General features: G+C 36.8%; 1 protein-coding gene across 5 annotated transcripts in view; it reads right to left on the bottom strand.

Annotated features, from left to right (window-relative positions):
* gab1 (GRB2-associated binding protein 1) overlaps positions 1 to 22,952 on the bottom strand; it is a 71,138-nt gene that overhangs the window by 39,510 nt on the left and 8,676 nt on the right. The window contains exon 1 of one of the 5 annotated variants that reach the window (XM_079615061.1): positions 17,121 to 17,423. The exons of the other annotated variants lie outside the window; for them this stretch is intronic. The gene's annotated coding sequence lies outside the window, so the exon portion shown is untranslated. Of the gene's footprint in view, positions 1 to 17,120; positions 17,424 to 22,952 lie in introns of those variants that run through there. 5 annotated transcript variants of the gene reach the window in all.

Genomic DNA, 22,952 nt, shown 5'->3' with positions numbered 1-22,952 from the left:
TACACTTTTTTCAAGATTATTTCTAACTAAAATTCAATATAAAAGCACTTATTTCAATAAGAATATCAGTAATGTAATATATGGAGTCTTCATTGTCATTTTGGATTAATTTAATGTATCCTTTCTGAATAAAAGTATTAATTTCTTTCAAATCTTACGTATCACATGGTAGTGTCACGTTTGAAACTAGCTCCAGCCACTACTATAATATTTATAAGCATCATAAATTTAAATAGATTGATATAAAATATATGTTAACTTAATAAAATAATGTCTGACTGTTGCAGCTAAAGTTAGTGATGGCATGAATACATCGAATTACTTTAAATGCTAAAAGGTGTAAACTTTATTTTCATTGTTTTATTAACAAATATCATATATTAATTTACTGCTTGAATTGTATTAGTTTACAAGCCGACTTAAATTATTTGGAATCTTCAAATGTTTTCAAGACTCCGAAGCAAAATCTTAGAATGATTGAGCAGTTTTTGCGCGTGTATGCAGGTTATGCAGTAACATAGTCAGTTACATCATTGTTCAGCTCTCAAGCCAGTGGAACTGTGGGATGATTCTGTTACTGTGTTTTTTTCTTTTTCACAGCAGGACTCCTTAACTTTAAATAAACTAAAGAATTTTTCAGAAGTGACATCTATTCCGATTCCTTCTGTCCAAGTACTTTGCGAGATATTTTATTCTGTCTAATCCACCAAGCTTCCAATAAGCTGTTAGAAATTGTTGTCATATTCCTACACCAACCTGGTTGTCCTTAATGCAGCATTGCAGGGCTTTTACACAAGCAAGCCGCCAAAAGCAAGACTGCATGGCGCTAAATGTGTGAAACCGTAGCCCTAAAAAAACCTTCCTGGGTCAACTCAGACCTTAAGACAATTAACAGACAGTGAGCTTACCTTTTAAACACAGTTTCCAACGGCAGTCAGGGCAGAGCCGAGAGGGATGTGTCTGTTATGTATAGCACGAGTGAGTCTTTATCAAAAATACCAGTCTTTTACATGGAACTCTGAAGGGACCTCTCCCACCTCTAACTTCCTGTGTATGGGTAATCAGGCCCTCCCAGAACGCCTTAAAACCACGACCACTAAATCAGAGAGGCTAGGGTGGACTGAAGGCAGACGCGGAGAAACGGTGTGCGCACAAACACTAACACGCATCGCATACTCATGCTGACAGAACACTTCAGAAAGAAAAAGTAAGCAAAACATATTCTTTTTGCAAGTGTCCTAGTCAGAAAATTTAAAATAAAAATTACTTAAAGATTAGTTCAGCCTAAAATAAAAAATGGTGTCCTGTAATCATGACCCTTATGTGGATTTAAAAATGACTTTTTTTCTTTGAAAATACAAAATGAATTTTTTAAGAATACAATGGCTACTACTAGAGGTCGAGACTCGAGAGATTGATCGCTTTGACGATTAATCGGCACTGATACCCGATTGCTGAAACAATCGGTTATTGGCAAAAATCCATACAGATAGTCTTTCCAGGTTGCGTCCGTTGCTGGAGCGGCTGAGAAGGGCCCGCTGTCATTGCACAGTATAAGAGCGCTAAGAAGGGTCTGCTGGCAGTATACGGCGAGAGCGGCCTCTAGAGGAAAAATAAAACCATCACTGATGCCATGTGGAGTTTGTTTTGACACGCGAGACTGCATGCTGCACAGTACGGGGCACAAACAGAAACAGACAACAAAACAGTATGTATACCATATACATGTTTTCATATCATTATAAAGTAATTAAATAGTTGACTAGATTTTGCATTAGTGGAGAACAGTAGTATATTTGCCGTTGAGGCTGAGAGGGCGCTAACATTTGACAAAAATACACGCAAGACCGACCCAAATGTTTAATGTCATGATTGTTACAATCTATTTGCATTAGTTTATATCCATTTGTTTGCATTCGATATGCAGCGAAGTTGCATTTTTAAAGCTAGTGACATGAGCAAACTGTATCATCATGCAGCCAAGAGAAACATAAATCAGAAACGCATTTAATTTCAGTTCCCTTCACTGTGACGTCGGCTCGAAATTGGTCTATAAAAGTATTATATAAACAGTCTTTATGGCATCTTTATTAAATATACCACATCTTCTGAAGCTGTATAGTTGCTTTGTGTGAGGAAAAGACCAAAATGAGTTACTCAAAGTTGTTATTCACTGAAAAACTTACAGCAAATTAGAAATTATGTGGTTATGAGTGACTATGACATTTGGTTTCAAGACATGCAAAAACCAGTGAAGTTTGGCATCAAATATGGTCAACATGACATTTTTTTATAATCAATAAGATTTATGTAGTCAATTTCAGAGTTGTGGTGAAGGTTATCAGTATTACCGAAATACATTACCAAATACATTACATGGTTTAAAAGACTTGGAATATAGTGCATTAGTCATATGGAAAAACTCACTTTCATAATATGGAAAAATGCCAGCATTTTCTTCAAAAATGTATGTATCTGTGTTCCATGGAAAAGTTATACAGGTTTAGAATGACATGAAGGTGAGTCAACGGACAGAGTTTCATTTTGAGGTGAAGCAATCTTCTCCCAAGTAATATTTTATACAAAAAAATGGCATGTGTTATCAAGAATGAAATGCCTGTACTTGACAAACCACAACAATTTAAAATATTTGCATCCATTGAATTGAAGGAGGGTGCTGTATTCCAGTAATATATTTCAAAGCATAGCGTTCTGAAGCACTCAAGCTCTGCCCCCTGAGCAGCTCACCAGCCCATTACAATCTAATGTTTTCCAGGCCTGTGTAATCTAATCGAATGCGAGAGTGACCCACCGAAATGAAGCTATATCACACAGTGATTCTCTTAGCTGCACAAAAGGAGCAGACCATTTAGAAGAACAGCTTTAGAGAGATTTATAAAGCACCTGCCATATTATGAGGTCACCTGCTAAATAACTTTTCATGGGTGAAGCAATACGGGTGTCTCATGTCTCATCTTTAGAAATCTCCACATTCATCCTACAATTGTTATACACATAAAAAATAAATCAATGGTCAACTAAATGGAAAAAGAAAAGTGCATCTCCTTTTTTATGCAAATTTCCATCATTATCTTAAGTGTGCAGGAATATATTAATTGCCGCTGTCTTGAACCTTTTATTTTAAAAGCAATCACTAGAATGGAAGATGCTAGAGACCGTACAGGCTCAGCCAATATGGCTGCACTCACCTGTGACTAATAAGAAAGGTGCGCCTACATATTGCTTCAGTTGGGTGCGAAATCCCAAACTCTTATTTTCCACGTGAGTCTCATTGGCCTGGTGCCGTTTTACTTGAATATTATCACCTTTGTCATGGTTTTCTCTACCTGCAACCTTAACCTTCATTTGAACTATACTGACAACACACACCAGTGCTGGAATGGCCAAAACCAACCTCAACAGTAAAAACAAGCAGGGCAGAGAGAAGTTAGCTAGTGACAAGCAAGATCCGCAGGTCAGGCCACACGAGTAGCTAACGGAACATTTGTGAATAACGAGATAGAATGTCCAACCTCAAACTGTAATGCCTTTTCTCACATACTTTTTTTTTTAGGAAATATTTTCACACAGTTTAGCAAAAGCAGGAATTGTTTTCTATCAACACCTGACTAAGTTTGCCACTGTGTGCTTTGCACAAACAAAAAAAGAAGTGAGCTATAACCCAACATGAAGTTTGTCCTGCTTTATTCTGGAATGCTTCATTCTGAAATCCACTTTCAGTATTTGTGGTCTGGAAGATATGAAAGTATAAGGTCCAGCAGAAGAAAGGTTGGAATAAAACACTGTGTTCTTGGATAAATTCCTCAGTCTCCCTTGTCGTCATGCTCTATGACCTGGACTCTAAAAGCAGCAAGCTCAAAGTAGTGTGGGAGATCTGGGAGGAAATCTGAAATCCCCCTCTGTGTCAGGAAATTATGTGAGAGAAAGAGAAACAGAGAAAGCTAAAAAAGATAGTCAGTATGTAAGAAGGGATGGGCATGTTGTCCCAACCTTGATTCAAATAACCTTGGGAATGATTCAGGCAGCTGTGCAGTCCTGCCCTCACAGAACACCCATTCTCAATCATGGTATTTTTTAATATGAAGCCAAGCCCTTAGTAAGGTCATCCAGAAAGCTAACATGCTAGTCCTTAACCCACAAACACTTTTGAATCAAGCCTATCATAACAACCCTAAAACTATAAGTTCAATCAAGTCCAGAAGGTACAAAAGGTAGGCTAAAACTTAATTTGAAATAGTACAAAAACTGCATCTAATGAATAAACACTTGAACATAACATCAAGTACAGCTATCAATACAGATTCCCTGGTTCAATTCCAATTTAAATCAAGGATGGGAATTGATTTTGTTTTTTGGGAATTGATTGGATCTTGGATCATTGTCCTTTGCTATTACTGCGGTCTCATGTGAGTGACAGGTTGTCCCGCCCTCACAACGGTAAACATTAGGGGCCAGGAAAAAAAAAAAATTCACATATGAATCACGGTTCTATATACGGATTCAAATTGATTCACACATTTCAAAAAAATAGTTTTTCTACATTTCTGATAATAACCTTGTCGGAAAAAAAGGAGGCGGCAGTCCACTGTGTCCACAGTGTTCTACAACGGAAGAGAGTGAAAGTGCGTCATCCATCTTTTTTACAGTCTATGCTCCCAATAATAAGACCATCTCTGATGCAAAAGACAAGCGCATGCTAATGCTCTGAGAGATGAATAAAAGAGGCTGGGTGCCAGCAGTATCTCAGTCTCCACCAGGCTATAGCAAAATAACACGGTTACAAGGTGTGCATATTAAATAACTCCCGACCAATTGGCACTAGCAGTAGCTGATAAGTTTGTATACTGCTGCTCTCCTTCTACTCTCTTATGAACTCTTCCCTCTCTTCATTAAAGCTCCAGGTGAAGGGTTGACTGATATCAAAATAAAAAAAGCAAAACAAGCTTCTTAAAATGCAAAACAATAAGCAGAGCAGACATGGCAAAACTGTACCGGGCATCAAACAATATCCTAATATCCTACAAAATATGAATAAAAAAGTTCAATGTAAAATATTATAAATTGATTGATGAAGTAAAATGAGATTGAATAATAATAATTTAACAAAACTTTAATCACACCGGAGCTGTATTTAATATCAATCAATCGGGGGCACATATTTTCTTATATATAAAGGAGGGAGGTTTCAAGGACAAAAGGTTGTGAGCCACTGTTTCAGATCACCCGTTTCTGTATCAAATCGAAAATCGATTCAAAATCGAGAATCAATTTTTATTTGAAGCATGACCACAAGAATCGTTTTGAATCAAATCGTGATTCCAAAAGTTTCCCATCGCTAGTAAACATCAGAGAAGAGAATAAACATGAATTTATGTGCAAGGATAAATCATTTAAATAATAAATACTGCATTATTCCTTAAAAAAATAAGAATTGTCCATTTTTATTTCATGGTCTTTAATATTAAGTAACTTACATTTTAGACATACTATTTATTGTTTTTGCTCTATTTCACCAACGAAAATAGTTTCAGACAAAGCCACGGCAGAACACACAGTGCAATGAATCATTTTCCTTTCTTTGTTTTTGGTTAGCATAATTCTCACTGGTTAAGAAAAGCTATTTTGATTAGCTAGCACAGACATGAAAAATATGTCTATAAAACCTTAAAGTGTCTTTTGCTTATTTGATGTTAAAATCTTTATACAAGTCAATTTGGAATGCAAATCACAGCACATTTTAGATTATTAAAAAACACTAAAATACAATGCGTTTGATTAGGTTTGGAGCAAAAATCTGCAGGTCAGTGGTCCTCCAGGACCGAGTTTGCCCATCCCTGCTTTAGACGGTATGCACATGATGTCACAGAAGGTGGAAGTTACTGCGGTTACATTCTCTGAGTGGCAAAATACTGAGTGGCAGAGTTAGTATTTGACTAAAAAAAACTATTAGTTCGAACAGGCCTTTATTGAAGTCACCATCTTTGATATTTACTTCTTTTACTCACTGTCATTATGGTTACACACTTTATTGCAATAATTTAAAAGGGGATTAACTTTGGTTGCTTGTTCATTCAGGCAGTGTATTCAAGCTGCTACTGAAAGCTGTTCTACGAACGGGCAAATTTAAGAGTCAATATCATTGACAATCACAAACACTGACTGTGAATGCAGCCAATGAGAAACAACAACAGCCCTTAGCAGCAGAAGATAATGTAATGCAGGGAACATCATATGCAGCAGGACCAGCTGAATAAATAACATGTACAAGGCTAGAAAATAACACCAGTTGCAACAGTCAAAGTAAAAAACCTGATGTACATACCACAAACTACAGCTGACACAATCAGAAGTTGTTTTTAGAGAACAGAGGTTAGGGCTTTCTTAACTGCATATGCTTGCTGAAAATGACACGCATCAAAAACTATGGGCGAAACATTACTCTGTAATAAAGCTACGCTATAACATTTCTCTCACCTTAATCCTTCAATTGTGGCGTGTTCTCTGGGAAAATCCGGTATTGTGAAACTTCACCTATTGATCCAGTAAAAAAAGTATGCAAGATGAAAACATGGAGCTAGAGAGTCCCACAACTCTCACTCCACACAGAAGTACACATGGTCCTACTTCCAGCGGTTTCCATCAACAACACTACCTTCAAAGCAAACTAGTGCAGTTTAACTAGGAGACCCACCATCCATAGTGTTTAAAAACCATCCCGGCTGTGGCAGTCCTTGAATATTGCACTAAATAGCTGAGTCTAGCTTCTGTCTCTTATTCCACACTGCTCCCTTTCCAAACTACCGCCAATGTGGCAGATACGCAGGTCAAGAACGGCAGCATGTTTTCAAGTCGAGGTCATTCCATATCAATCATTTGGGCAGAGAGAGAGAGAGAGTAAGAGAGAGAGAGAGAGAGAGAAAGGGAGAGGGAGAAAGATCGATAGCCTTTAACAGCAATCCCAGGGGAATGGCCTGGTTTCATTTCCTCTCTACAGTTGGTTTAGTTTCTTTATCTCTCCTTCAGCAGAAGAAATGTGAGATGAGAGCCGGTACAGATGCAGTGGCTGGACTTCTAAAAGCTGCACTTAGATGAGATTCAAACATTAACTAAAGAGCTAAACGGAGTGTGGAACAGGGCAAAAACGTAGGCAGAAGGAGAGAGGGACTTAATCATTTACAGTTTACCATCACGCTTGGCTGTGGGACAACAGATGAGCAACCGGTCTCAACTGAGCAAAAGCACACAGACACAAAAGTGGAAGTTTCCACTTCGCTGGCAATTTTCATCTTCCTGGTCATCTGTTCCCAACACACACTTTGAGAAAAAGACATCCTGTTTTTCCTCCATTGTCACTCGTTCGCTACATGGTTGGTCACGACTAAGTTTAGACTGGTTAATGTTGGTGGGGAAAGAGGGGCTTTTCTTAAAGTCTCCAATTGAAATAGGTTATCCTTAGCTTGTTACACATAAGTTGCAGAAACAATAATGGTTAACATGCAGTTGCAAATGGAACACGCTGCTGTATAAACCACAATCTATCTCTAGATATTGTGCAATAACAAGTTTTAAGCCTGGAGGACTAGCAAAAAGACATTTCTCTGTGACCGGACTTATACAGAGCTCAACAGGATTTTTTGAAGGGGCGGGCAAGTGAAAGATAATTTTACTGGCCCGACTGGACAAGAAGCCTGATTAAAAAAAAGAAAAATTAAAGAAAAATTACCAGAAAAGCCAAAAAATTGTTGATAATATTGATTGATAGTGGATATGTTGACATCAACAAGTTCGCAACAGTTGATGCTCAGGCAGCTTGTCTGTGTTTGAGAGAGACTCTCGTGGAGAAATCATAACAAATGAGTGCAACAGCACACACACAACAAAATCCACAGAAACATACTGCGGTAAAAATAATAGTTATAACATATTATAATATAGTTAAGCAGCATCACACAAACACATGTTCCCAAATATCTTCACAATTGTAAATGTGATATTTTGTGACCAATATTTTAGACAATATTGGCTGTTTTTGCTCCATTTCATCAATGAAAATAGTTAGGAAAAAAAGCTATACCAGAACATATTTTGGGTTTTTTTATGAACACATGAACATATTTATTTATTAAAACTTGCCTTGAACAATGAAGCAATGTTTAATTAACTGAGAAATACTTGAAGGCTACAAGCCATTGTTTAAATTTAGAATATATATATATATATACACTGATATTTAACTGATCATGAAACAAAGTATTCCAAGGCACTCACGAGGTTAAACTAATGCTTTAGCCCAGCATATTAAAGGATTTTTAGTTTAACCACGTGAGTGCTTTTTCATGAGAGGTTTTATCATCTGTTTCTAATAATAAATGATATAATATTTTCAAATATTAGTATTTAATTTTTTTTAATGGGTGTTTACATTTTTATTATGTTTAAAAAAAAACAAATAAATTATAATTATATAAATATTATTATTATTATTTATGCTACTACAACTAATGAATATGTAAAAAAAAAATCAAAGTTAAGTTGTTAAAAGTTAAGCCCTACTACAAATTAAATAGAAAATACAAAATTACACCATTAATTAACTATTTAGCTGGACACAACACACATCTTTTGCAACACATTTTAACTAGGCTAATCAAAACAACGTAGTCACCAACCTGATTTTCTTACCTCTGTCATCAAATTGTTCAAGACTTAAAGCTACAGTTAATAGCAAAACACAAAATATGATGCAGGACTAGAAGGTGCGACACTGTTTTTGATTTGCATCTTTCCCTGCAGAGCTGCAGTCCAGCATTAATGTGATTTGGCCATGGCCATATTGGCTAATGGTATAGAGGTTCCCTCTCTCCATTAACCGGGCTCTAATATGGCTGGTCTCAGGAAGCCCACGAGTTACATAAGAGACATTTCAAAAACAATTCCAACCTCTTCCGATCTCTTCCACTTCTGGTCACGAGACTGCAAAGCCAGTAAACACATCGATGAGCGCTCTAATCAGGGTGGGAAATTAACTTTTTTGTCCACCAGCCACAGTGGCTGGTGGATGCCCAATTTTACCAGCCACTAATATTTTTTACCAGCCACTTTTTCTGGAATTCAAATTGCAAGAAAGAAATTGCTTCAATACGTTTTTTATTTATTTCAGGGTACCCCCAGGATCCTCCAGCTTAAATTCAAGGCTTTTTAAGACCTTTTTAATACCATTTCAAATGAAGTTCAATGCCAACTTCGTACCCATTCCAACATAAGTATGAGGGGAAAATATCAAATCTGTATAAATTTTAAACCCTGGAAAATACTTATGTAGGCTAGTTGAATTAAATAAAACATTTTATTTAAATGATCAGTCATATTTAATACATACGCAACAGCGTTGTAGTGCGCTTGGTGTGTGTAGGCCAGTGTTCATTTTGGCAACCATTTTTGATTCAGTCTTAGTCTTCATCTTCAGACGAAAATGCTTATGAATGCAAACTTTTAGTCATTACTTTTAGTAAACTGCAGTTACTTTAGGTAGCTATTTTATATGTAGTCTTTAGACAGAAAAATGTCATAATTATTGTCTCTAGGCCATTCAATTAAGCTTATGAGAAATTATTTACATTGCACTCTTTAGCACTTGTGCAATTCTACATATCCCTTTTCCTAAGTTCCGTGGTTCTCCAATTTTTTTGAGTGCCGTACCCCCTGGTACCCCCTCTTCCACTTAGACTGCAGTCACACCTTTTCCATTAAGGGACAATATTCGCCCCCTTTAATACATTTTTCCATTTAATTTTTAACCTTTATAATACCTTTTAAAAATAAATAATGCTTTAAATAAAACAATGTTCAATAAATATGCAATGTTAAAAAACGTTTAATATTAATACAAATATTATATTAAAATAGCCAGTAGGTGGCGGTCATCGAGTCATTAATTCATTGAATCTCACGATTCGTTCAAAGCCACAGATTTCGTTGCAAAATAGAGCAATAAGCCGGACTATACTGTTTTAAATGCAGTACATCACTTAAATGTTACCCTTTTTTTTTTTTACTGTTGTATACAATCAATGTCACATTTGAAATCGTGTGGATATTCGGGAAACATTGCATTCTTGCTCATATATGATCAACATTAAAAACACTGCTAGATAGATATCAGCCTGCATTTTGATCGCAGATTTAGTCGCACAAACAGCGCAAGCGGCTCGTGACAGAACACAGACCGACTGAATGACACTTTAATTTAAGTAGAAAATCTCAAATAAAGATCGCCAGCTTGTCTGTGTTTTCAGATCATCCGCGCTTCAGCAGTGTAGAGAGCGCGCGCGCGCATTGCCAGATACTATTGAAAAGACCGTGTGAAAAAACATATTCTTTTAACAGAAAAGCTCTGATTTGGGGTTTAAATTATTGAATTCTGGCATTTGTGGCCACAGCGGATTAAACCGACACTTTCCCATTTCAGACGAACCTAAGTGCAGTGCATAGACTGGTCGTCGGTAAGATAGGATAACGTTTCCCTTGGTCATCAATGCGCCACTTGTTAGAAAAGTAACGTTACCTTTTCGTTTTCTTTACTTCGCCCTCAGTTTGTAGTTGTTCATTTATAACTGCTGACTCCGCTGCGGGCCTCCTAACACCAGGGATATGTCGCCAGATTAAAAAAAATAATTTCCCTTTCTTCTGCACCAGCTCAGCTATATACACTTTTTTTTATTCTCAGCTTAGCTATGTGTATAAGTTATACAGTATAACGGTCTCTTCAGCGCCGTGACACAGCGCTGAAAACCAATCAAAAGAGTTACTCGACAAAAGTGTATTATTGTTACTTAGCAACCGCATTCTTTGACAAAGGCTGTCCAATCCGTACAATGAAATCACTCGCAGCATGTGTTTATTGGTTACTACTTAATACATTCAATGTTAAGTCAATGTAAAGACGCGTTTACGCGCGCTTTTGGTGCGAACGCAACATTATTATAATCCACCCGCCACTGTGGCTGGTATACACGGCAAAGTGACCCGCCACTTTGAAAAAGTACCCGCCCTCGGCGGGTGGCGGGTGCTAATTTCCCACCCTGGCTCTAATGCACACACAAAACCACAAACGCTCATAAATGGACTGTAGAACAAGTGAGAGTCCTCTTCGAGCAACGCTGGAGGAAAAGTTCAATATAAATGCTATGGCTCTTCCAAAACAGGATACCGGACTGGCAGCCCGGGAACACATGGCACACAGAACTGGAAAGAATCTGAAGCATAAAGGAGCATCATTCAAACAGCTAGTCTTATATTTACCTGTTGAGGTTGGTAATCCCAAGCGTTTGGCAAACTGATCTTGCCTTTGCGGTGTTGATGTTCTGAATATATGGAAGTTCTGTCTCACTTTTGCTCCATAACTAGTCTGCAACTCCCTACTCCAATAACCCCTGACCTACAGGAAGTAGACACAATAGACTGAAAATAACGAGAGGCCTCCTTCTCCCCCCTTTCTCCCTCTCTTCTTTTTCCTACACTCCACCTTCCCTTAGAGGACAACAACACCCTTTTCTACACAGTGAAGAAGAAAGGTTGCAGTCACCCCAGTGATGCCTGTCGAGACTCTTTGCTCTGTATCTCCGCTAGGATTGCAAAAAAAGCCCATTTGGTCTTTTCCCATACACATCAAAACTCAACATACCAATTTGAAAGAACTTTCTGATGCAAAGCCTCTGCACATAAAGTTCCAGATATGTCTTTTAAAGTCGTAATTGCGTGTAATATATATGCTATTTAGAGAACTTGCTGTTTGAGAAAAAAAATATTTGTTTTAAGACATTTACACTTTTATTAAGCAGTGACGCATTAAACGAATCAAACATGACTGTAAAGACTACTAATACTAATATCTATGAGATAACTATAGAGTTACTGTAAGATCAGAATGCAAGCAGCATTCATAGAAGTTGAGTGTGTGTGTGTGTGTGTGTGTGTGTGTGTGTGTGTGTGTGTGTGTGTGTGTGTGTGTGTGTGTGTGTGTGTGTGTGTGTGTGTGTGTCACACTTCCAGTCTTTCTCACTTCTCTCCAGTAGCCTCTTGTCATAACATATAATGTCATCCCAGTCACACGACATAATCCAATCTCAGCCCAATGCTAACCAAAGGAAAATCACATTTAGTGCACAAGCTATATAGCGTTATATGGGCCAAATCTAATTGTCCTAATATACCTAAAGACAGAGGTACAGGAAATGGAGCCATGGCATAGCGGAGATAAGGAAAAAGAGGCAGCATCCCAGGGCATCCTTCACACATTTCTCTGGCACTGATTAGATAAATACCAAAAAACACCAGCTCTGGTGTTTTCTATTTAGTAATTTATAACTGCCATATAACTCTGGAGCAAAGGAAGACTTCTTAAGTGGTAAATATTAACATGACATGTTGCAAGTAATTTTGACTTGTTTAACCTTGAGCATTAGTGACTAGATCTACTGAAATCTCCACAGCAGAACTGGATTTGAATGACTTTTGAACAAATTGAAACATATCCTTTAATGAACGCTGCCATCAAGACAGCCTACATCAAGACAGCCTACAACGGTCTGTGCAGTTTAGACAAAAATCATACTGCAGTGCTGAAATAATATTAAGTATACATTAACTTTATAACTGTTGAGTAAGATATCGTTCTTTGCTTGTGCCTGTTTCCCATTCCAACCCAGCAGTATTGTAATTTTTAAACAATAGTTAAGTTAAATAAAACAGCCCAGCGTGTTGGGCCAAACATTTAAACCAACCCGAAAACCCAGCACTGGGTCAAAATGGGACAAACCAAAAGCTAAAATGCTCCAAATTGGGTTGTTTTATAAACAGCCCAAATCAATCATCAGATATAAAATAATTTAAACAAATGTAATCATTCCTAAATCATATAAATAGCTAGACATAAAAAAAAAAAACTCTCCAAAACACTTTTTTGTGGCTGACTGTGCACACACATAAATTACAGTCTTTTTAAAGTCCAAGCAGGTGGTGAAGGGTGAGAGGTGTGTGTACGAGACATGATTTCAGCCCATTAGAAGCAGTGACCCCCTACAGGAGAACATCGTGTTCAGGAGCAGACTGGGAGAAAGCATGCCTGCAAATCACTAGTTACAGGTGCATAGCTGTGATCTCCTAATGAACATATGGCAATGGAGGCGGAGGTGGGAATGGAGCTAATCTAATCAATTGATAGAAGAATAATGAGTTGTTTATGATTAGAAAATATTTGAAAGAGTCTGTCAGTGATGTCACTTTAAAATATATTTAAAAAAAACATTTCTGTAAAAAAATATTAGACATATACAGTATAAAAGGCAAAAGAGTTAGTTGCAGTGAGGGAGCAAATATATTTAAACAATATATATAATAATTATGTAAAAAATAACTTGAAATCTTATATGTGATACAATATATTTTATGCTTTTGAACACTATATTCAGGATTTTTTCTGAATTTAAAATAATTTAGCGGCCGACAAAATGAATCTTTGTCCCACCAAAGATTTATTTGACCATTTAATGTGACGATGCCTGCCGTTCTGCAGTTCCACTAATAGCCGGCTGCTTTAAAACGCTCCTGTGTGTGTGTGTGTAAGCGCTCTGTTAAGAGCATCAAAGGTTTACAACACTTTGGCAGTGTTAAGCTTTGATCCAATCACAGACATCTGACAACATCTGTTGAGCACATGAACACAATGGCCAATTAGATGTGATCAAGTTAGTCAGAGTGATACTGGGATTATTAAGCTACACTAAAGTAGTTATGTTTTTTATTTGTTCAGGCAGTTTAGAATGTTTTATGATTTGTTTGTTTGTTAGAAGTATTTTATCATGCTATTCGTTACCTGGGTTTTTTTTTTTTTTTTTTACCTGATCAAAGATTTTATTTAAAAGATATACTTTAGTGACACAGCACTAATATATATATATATATATGTCCAGTTTCAGGCTATTGATTTAGAAGCGTGTTTTTGTTTTGGAGTGAAGGAGTGAAATTGCAGAAATTACAGTATTTTAAAAGTGTTAAACAGTTTGTTCAGTATAGTGCTGTTATAATTGTCAAAAATTATATTTCTGTATATCGGTTATCGGCACATAAACATGCAAATAATCGGTAATTAAATAAATAAAAATCAACATCGGCTGATCTCTACTTCTAAAGGACAACTAAACTGTTGCACTATATTGTGCTTGTCAAAGTAGAAACCAGGTCACTGATCAATAGCTATTAGCCCAATGTAAAGTTTCACTCAGGTTTCTGTTAGATACAAAGACATTTCTAGTGGACATAGCCTAATTGTCTTACAAAGTGCTGTCATACTAACATTTTTGGACATGAAAAAAAATAATAATAAAAAAAAAAATAATAATAAAAAAAAAAAATTATATATATATATATATATATATATATATATATATATATATATATATATAATTTAAAGTATGATGGAATAGATTACAGAGCAGTTGTAGGGGTGAGTGATATACATTTTTTAAAAAGTGCATTATGCAAAAGTCGATTTGTCCAGTAGTGCTTCTGGTGACTCGAGATACAATTATGTTCCCCTTCTCCCTCCCATGTCACTATCCTAACTGAAAAACAAAAATGCCCGATATAATAACAATTCTACAATATTTTGGTCATTTAAAATATCTCATGATATTCTTAAGATAGGCCTTTCAATCATCATCAATTTGATGAATTTTAACTTTTTTTTCAAACAGTCATACACATGGTCATTGCAATGAAACAACTAATCAATACATAAATAAAAGAATAATAAATAAATAAATAATTTTCTATACAAGCAATGAGAATGTTTTTTGCAGTGTTTTCTTTGGTTCTGAAGCCTCTATATGACAAAATACAGAATACAGATGACTGTATAAAAGGCACAATTAATCCAAACATTCCTCAACAATTTGAGATGATTGTTTTTGCTATATGCTTTTCATATGTAGCCAATATAACATCATTCCCCAATGTGTTTGTATATAATACAATACAATACAATTGATTGTCAAGTGGCCAAACAAGCACGGTTGTTAGCTGATAATATCATTATATTTGCCAATAAATCAGTCTGAAATAAGCACTGTCATGCCTGACTACTTGCAACTAATACGTATAACAATGTTGGCATTTAAAAACAAAGGCACAAAAGTTTGCAAGCGTCTTTATGAGTGTGTGTACCCTTTACAAGGCCATCCAAAAGGCATTTCAAAGGTTATAGATTACGTCTGAGCACTAGCTGAGGAACACCAAGTGGTAAGGCATGGGCTAGTCATCTGACAGAGAGAAACAAAGGGGCATGACATCAACAAACTCAGATATACGCAAACAGGGCAGGCTCACTCATTGCCCCTCTCTTCTGCAGTTCCTTCCATCCCTGCTCTTTGATCCAAGGGGGCGATAGTTACGCTAGCATAAAAAGGTCAGCTGGGTTGCACTTTGCCTGCATGAGTCAGTCAACTGCCCTCCTCCCCGCTCCTCTTTCCTTTCTATCTATCGCTCTCAAAGTCACATGTCTTCGTCAAAGCTGCGTCATTCACATTCAACACATTCTTCTGGCCTGGGCAGTCTCTGTTCACATGACTAGAGCACTGCTTAGGTCGGTCCGACAGCCTGCCCAAACAATTCCCTCTTTTTTAGTACCAAATACTCTGTCAAAGGGGCCCAAAGCGCAGTGACCTCCACAACTCTAGTGTCAGGTAGAAAATCCTCATTACTCTCATAGAACTTTCTGAATTTTTCAGTTTGTGTAGCTACATCTAAAACACCAAAGGCAACATAACAGCTGGAAAGGGCTGTAAATATGCATACCACAAAATCCAGTTTTCACACCTTTTGAACTGAATTTCCATGATATTTCCAAGACTTTACTTTCCTGTTTTGCATCAAAAATAGCAACTGCACTCACAAAGAGCAACTTTCCACAGACAAACGTTTTGTAGTGATAACTACAATTATTTATATGACACATACATTTTCATGACTTTCAAATATTATTAATTTCCTCAATTTTTCTAGCCCTGAAAACCACGATTTTACAAATTTCAAGTTTCACATGACGGTGGGAACCCTGAAAATCAAACACAAAAGAATGCTGCAAGTTATTTATTTATTCATTTTCATGTTGCAACATGATGGAAGTAACTAACAACAGATCTTTTATTTCGGATTGTGATGTAGGCCTACATCCAAGTAAAAATAATTAATAATTAAAAAAAAAAAATGTAGGGCCGGGACTTATCCATACATCGGTTGTTGATTGGATGAAGGCAGATCTGAATGTGAGCTTGCAGTAAATTCTAAGAATGGTCCAGGGTAAGCAGACTAAAATGATTGGAGAAGTCCAGCATTCGCCACCAAAGAGAAGTCGTTTCACCAGAAGATCGATCAAGTTATATTACTTTAATAAAGAATTACAGGATCAAAAAACAATTAAAAAACAAATCATGTATGAATCAATCATTCACAATACGGACATTGGAAAACGCTTTCATTTCATGCCAACTTAAAAAAAAAACTCACAAAACTCAGAATTAATAATTTACAGAACTGTAATTTCATCTAGCGTCATTGAACATTCCCTACACGTTTCCATTGGTTGGTCAAACAGACAGTCCTGCCCCAAACTCATTGGTTGAGCCACTTGTGCAGTTTTAGTCTCTCAAGCAAACAACAATGGTTTGATAGGGTCAACATATTTTAGAGAAATTCACCTACAAATCACTCACTCACAGTCGTAAAATAAAATAAAATTTACCCGAAAAATGTTCAAGCTTTCAGACAAATCTGCAGAAGTGAATTTAAATTTGATGAAAAATAAGTAAATGCTCATCAAGCAGATAATATAATGACCTAATGAAGGGTTCAGGTTCCAAAGTCAAGCATGCCCTCTCAGATTTTACAGTTAAAACACCTGCAGGCTACCAGCACCTGCTCGTATAGAGACTTCAGAAGAAACTCTGGAGACACTTATCTGCAGTGTAAGCCAGGTGTCTTTCTCCAAGAACCGTAAGATCAACAAAACGTGCAATGAGGAAATGAAAGGAACCCGTACTGACCTTGAGAGCAGAGCAGAATTAGTGGAATTCAAAACTTAATCCAAAGTTCTTGGGGAAAAGGGCGATGAAGGTTATGGAACAAACAAGCAAATCAGAAGTCAAATGAAGACTGGAAACAACACATCCCGAATCAGCACTGCGAGTGGAGAGCATTCACTTCAGAAACGAGCCTGTGCACTGCATGGTCTATACTGGAGGTCTTTTGGACTTACACACTGTATACTGTATAGCTGTATCTCTGTTGGCATGACGGCAGGCTGAAGAAATCAAGCCATATTGAGCAGCCCTTCTAATGCAATCAGGAGAAAAGAGCACTCACAGGACACTGGTCGCTGAGAGCTCTCTCCCTCCACACACACACACACACACACACACACACACATGCTCGCAGTGAGGGGGAAGGGCAGTTCAATGTGAGCCAGGCCACAGCAGACTCACGGTAACCTGAGAAATTACACGGGGCGGCGGCGGCATTTCACAGCTTGTCTCCAGCCTGACCCCTCCTACACACTAGTAGCCCACTGAGATCCCGAGTAGGGACAGGGAGAACCTGGGAAGCATTTAGTCAATTAGATCCAAAGCCAAATCAAAAACCAGGTGCCCCTCACCTACCTCCTGATGGTTCAACCATATCCGGTCCAAACCATATTTAAAAATAGGTAACGGTTTTCAGTAAGTTTCTATTTGTTAAAGGGGTGGTTGGGTATGATTTCACTTTTCTAACTTTAGTTAGTGTGTAATGTTGCTGTTTGAGCATAAACAACATCTGCAAAGTTACAACGCTCAAAGTTCAAAGCAAAGGAAGATATTTGCTTGTAAAGAAAAGGACTACAACAAACGGCTAGTAGGGACTACACGACATTCCTCCCGGGTTAGTGACATCACCAACCCTAAAATGTACATAAACCCCACCCCCGGGAACACACAGTCCATGTTGAGAATAGGAAAAGTTGTTGTAAAAGAGTACATTTGTGAGTCAGCTCAAACTTTAGCATCCATCTTTTCACATGCAATATAAAGTCACTCTGTGTGCATCTCACAACAGTTCCTATACGAGCGATTTATAGATTATCATGACAGAATATCCTAATTGAAGATAGTTAACTCCACATCAGCAACATGAATTCGTCAACTAACCATTCAGAAATGTCCTGTTGCTTATACATGTTGTCACTTCTTCTTGAGTCTCTCCATCTTTGTCTGACTCCGTTTTAACATTAAAGGGAGAACAGTTTCTGAACCCTTCACCCCGTCCCCTCTCCTTAATTCTCACTCCAAGCTAAACAAAAGTTGTTAACCATGCATATGTACCTTTAACTATGCATTGTCATATGATCAACCAGTCATGATACTGATTCAAGTTTCACAAAGCTTAATTACACTAAATGATTCTTGATTAATTTCAAAAGTAAAAGTAAAAAAAATTCAAATCATTAATGTGCGAGTCTTTCCTAATAATAAATGGCTCTTAAAGCCCAAAGTACACTTCAGTTGACGCAAATTCTTAGTGCATGGTATTTGCGTACAGCCGAACAAAGCATACTCTACTTGATAGCAGTCGCAAACATATATTTGACACATGCACACTATAAAGTTTTGTCCTTGTCCAATGTCTGATTTATTTACACACTATAATCAGATTCAATTAAATCTACTCAAATTGAGTAAAATATAACTCCTTTTGCCGTGGCACTGTTGATACAGCTGATGTAATGCTCAGAGCGCACATGTTATAACATGTCTATGAGAGTAAATTTGGATAATTATGTCAGTCATTCTGGAGTGTCACTACAATAGCCAAAACTGATTCTTCAATCCCACGCGGCTCTGTTTTCCAGCGCAGGTCCTGCAGCCTACTCGCTCTCTCTCCAACACCTCCTCTTAATGTACTCAAGCCTATAACTAGGCTTTATTCCAAATAAAGAAAAGAGAAAGAGAGAGAAAGTGTTCTCTACAGCCATCTGGGAACCATCAGAAGTGTAGCACAGGAAATGGTCGCCATGCTGCTGTCAGGCACCTCAGAACACAACCAAACGACACGTCAAAAGCAGAAGAGCAGCTGAAGAAAAAATAAGATAGACAGAGAGAGGGGGGGGGGGGGATGAGGAGCTTGACAAACTTGCATTCCTGTGCAGCATGGGACTCTAGGATAGTGTATTACTACAGTTTAACACTCCCTTCAACTTATGGAGTTTTAATCCGCAACCTTTAAATAACAACAACAATAAATATTATTATTATTATTATAAATACTACAATATCATTATTGTTTAATAATTACAAATTAATCATTATACATATTTTATATTTATTAGTAATATAATAGCAGTTATTATTTTAATATTATTCATTGTTATTAAATATTAATACTTAAAATATATAATATACATGTAATAGCAATATGACATTATTATTATTTAATACAAATTAATTCAATATGAACTTATATTTATTTTAATATTATTAACATGTAATAATTATTATTGCTGTTATTGTTTATTATAAATATTATTAAATATTACCAATTCTTAACTGAATAATAATCATTTAGCATAGTGCTATATAGAGGATTTTATCTGCATACAAATCCAAAAACTCTGGCACTCAGTTTTTTTTTTTTTTATTTATGTTTGTTTGTTGGTCATTTCAGACAGTTCTGCCCCAAACATTCTTTGAACAAACCAAAGGCACCATCTCTGGTTGTCAGTGTTTGTTTCTGGGGAAGAACATAAAATAATAGCACCTTCTAATAATTGCACCTTCTAAAAACAAAAAGGCTCAAATCTATTCTTAAACTAGACTCACCCAAGAAGTCTGCACCACAAGATTTGGCAACTTCAAGAACAAAATGTCTGTTCCTGAAATCCCCCACTTCCCCTCTAAAGCTTTTTTCATTAGCTGCTAATTTCATTCCGTAAACAGAGATGGGCGACTAATAAACTAGTCATTCAAGATTATGCAGGGCTCCAGACGGCTACCTTTTTTATTGCCGGTCAGAGTAAATTTTGTTCGAGGTCCCACTGGTGCGTAGACGGTTATACAGTCAGGGTCTGTGTATAATGGGTTCTATTTGCTTTTGACGTGACTCTCGCATCCGGTGTAGGCAAGTGTCAGCCGTTAAGCGACTGAACGCTAGTAGGTAGGGCCTATGGTGCAATGATGTAAAAATATTCGTCAATGTCTTGCTCTCTAGAGGCAGGCATATGCAAATGCATTTGCCCATGTGACATCACAAGTACCCCAATATCCAAACGAGTTGTTTTTGGAGCTTGATTAAATACGTTGTTTATAATGAGGAGGATGTTATAAGCTCTGATACTTGCAGGATGTTTTAATGGTACAAAGACCTCTTATATATTAAAAGATCAAGGCAACTTTGCAAACATGCTTTAAAAATCACTGCTTTTAAAGCACCCTACAGCCATCAAGTCTGCTTCTGAAACAAATTGATCAGCTTCAACAATAGGTGTAAAAAAAAAGTCTGTTATATCTGTTGGTAGAAATGGCTGCACATAGTTCTTGCATTCCGTCTGGGCTATTTTCTGAATGTTCTTCACGTCAGAAGGACATCTTTGCTATGTTTTAAAACATTGTGTCAGGATAAACGTATCTTAAATCACGGCATTAAACCTAACGATCTCTGTCTAGCTGTTTTTGATTCTGAAAGAAATATTAAATATCAAATAAAATATTTGCAAAAATGGTTTTGTGCATTATATTCATTCAGTAAGTAATGCACTGAAGTAAATGCAAGTATACAGTCTAAATTGAATGGTGCTGACAAATTCATAGCACCCACTTCAGTTCAGAGAGACCGAATCCAATCGATACGGCTTGTAATCAGGGCCAACTGCATTTAATTTAATCAAAATAACTTCAAAGCCTCATGCAGGGCATTGTGAAAGTACAGAAGGAGTTTAGAAAACCTCAACACAAACTATATTATATGGAAACCAGAGGACAAAAAAAACCCGGAGAAGAAGAAAGTGTGAGACTTCCATTTTCATTTTATCTTATCTCTGCATGGGAAAGAACAAGACTGACCAAATATCCCCAGTAAATAAAAGCTCACATCTGTTTACAAACTGCCTTTTCATGTAAGCCTCTCATTGCTGTACTTCTGCAGTTCAGCGCTCAGGCTAAAGCTAATTCGGGATCAGTTGACAAAACAACACTAGTCTAGATATATGCAGACAATGACACATGCGAGAATAAAAGCTTATCAAACGTGTTGTGAATCAGATTTCGAAGGCATCAATAAGCAAAGGGCCACTGAGCACTTCAGCAGGTTATAATTAGCTAGGATCGTCATGCTCAATGGCTGAACACTACAAACAAGCACTACAGATAAGACCAGGAGCACATGACTGTAGCGGGCCTCTGGAAAATCGTGAAATAAAAGCCCTTCTTTAAAAAAGTGACCAAGACACATAGGTGCCAGGATGAAAAATTAAAAAATGTATTTAAGATGTTAAGCAATCAGATTAGATCTATTAAACACTGCACATGCACATCATTAGACAAAAAGTCAGGCCAGTAGTTCAAATGTATGATTGCGCTGCGAATATGAATTTTCCCACAACAACAAAAAAATATGAAATATAATATAAATTAATAATATAACAACTAAATTCTCACCTAGAAAAAAACTCGTATAACTACATACTGTGACATAAGAACAGTAGCATTTTAAAAAATGATGTGAGTTTTATTTATGTGTACACTGTCTAGTCAAGAACATGGAGTTATAAAAACATTGAAAAGTCCCAGTGCTGATACTGGTAGGATATCAGTAGACGTGGAGGGCCTCTCATCCAATCAGATTCGAGGACTGGAACTAACTGTTGCATATATAGAGATATTTTAATGTATATTATATAATTATAGTGTTTTATATACTGCTAAATGCTAAGAGGTTGAATGTGGAGTTTGTCATTTAGGCAACATCTTAATGTATTATTCATGAAATAGCAACAAACAGGAACATTCCTAGCTTAAAGTCGGCATGAAATCAAAATTGACCCTATTTACTTTGTTAGCGGATATTACTAGTCTTGTGGTGAACAATTAATCCGTGCAAGTTAATACACGGAAAAAAAATTGTTTGCCGAAGTTATCTTTAATCAAAGTCTGAAAAGTTACTTCCGGGTCTGGAATGGTTATTTTTTCTGATGACGTAGGCATGAGAACTTGGGTTGTTTAAACGCTTAGCCACTCCCCTCAAACTGTTACTCTGATATGGGCGAGAGATGGAGAGGAGGAGCGCTAAAGTAAAACCCTGCCCTCTGTTCAATATTCCCTTTCACTCGGAAATGCGTCACAACACTTAAGAAAAGTCGTTTGCAACTTCCGGTTCACGCGGACTTTAAGGGGTGGTCACACTACACTACACTATGCATATTTTTACAGTGAAGTAGAGTAAATTGTATATTTTTTACTTTTTGGATTTATTATTGTTTTTTATATGTTGAATTTACTTTATAAACAAGATACTGCGGAGTGTGACGTAACTTTGATGTTGTGTGCTCAAAGTGTTGTGTGACTGGCTTTATCTTGGAAGAGTACATAAAGATTTTAGACAGCATTCTATTCATTTAAATTATTACCACTGATTACAATACTAAAGTCAATAAAATATTAGAATCAAGCAGTCTTACCATGAAAGTGGTTTAGTACAGTAACAACAACAGGAAAAGTCAAATGCAACTTTGTTTCCGCAACACTTTCCCACCAAGGGATGTAAATAGTCTGTATATAAAGTTCTGTGCTCTGGATCAAACTGATGGAGCCCTGGTGAATAATAAACTCTTGAGCTTCCCAGCAAAAATAGAA

Source organism: Phoxinus phoxinus (assembly GCF_949152265.1).
Source record: "Phoxinus phoxinus genome assembly, chromosome: 6".
Taxonomy (NCBI): domain Eukaryota; kingdom Metazoa; phylum Chordata; class Actinopteri; order Cypriniformes; family Leuciscidae; genus Phoxinus; species Phoxinus phoxinus.
Note: the sequence above shows the minus strand (reverse complement) of the source record. Positions and strands in the feature narration are given on the sequence as shown.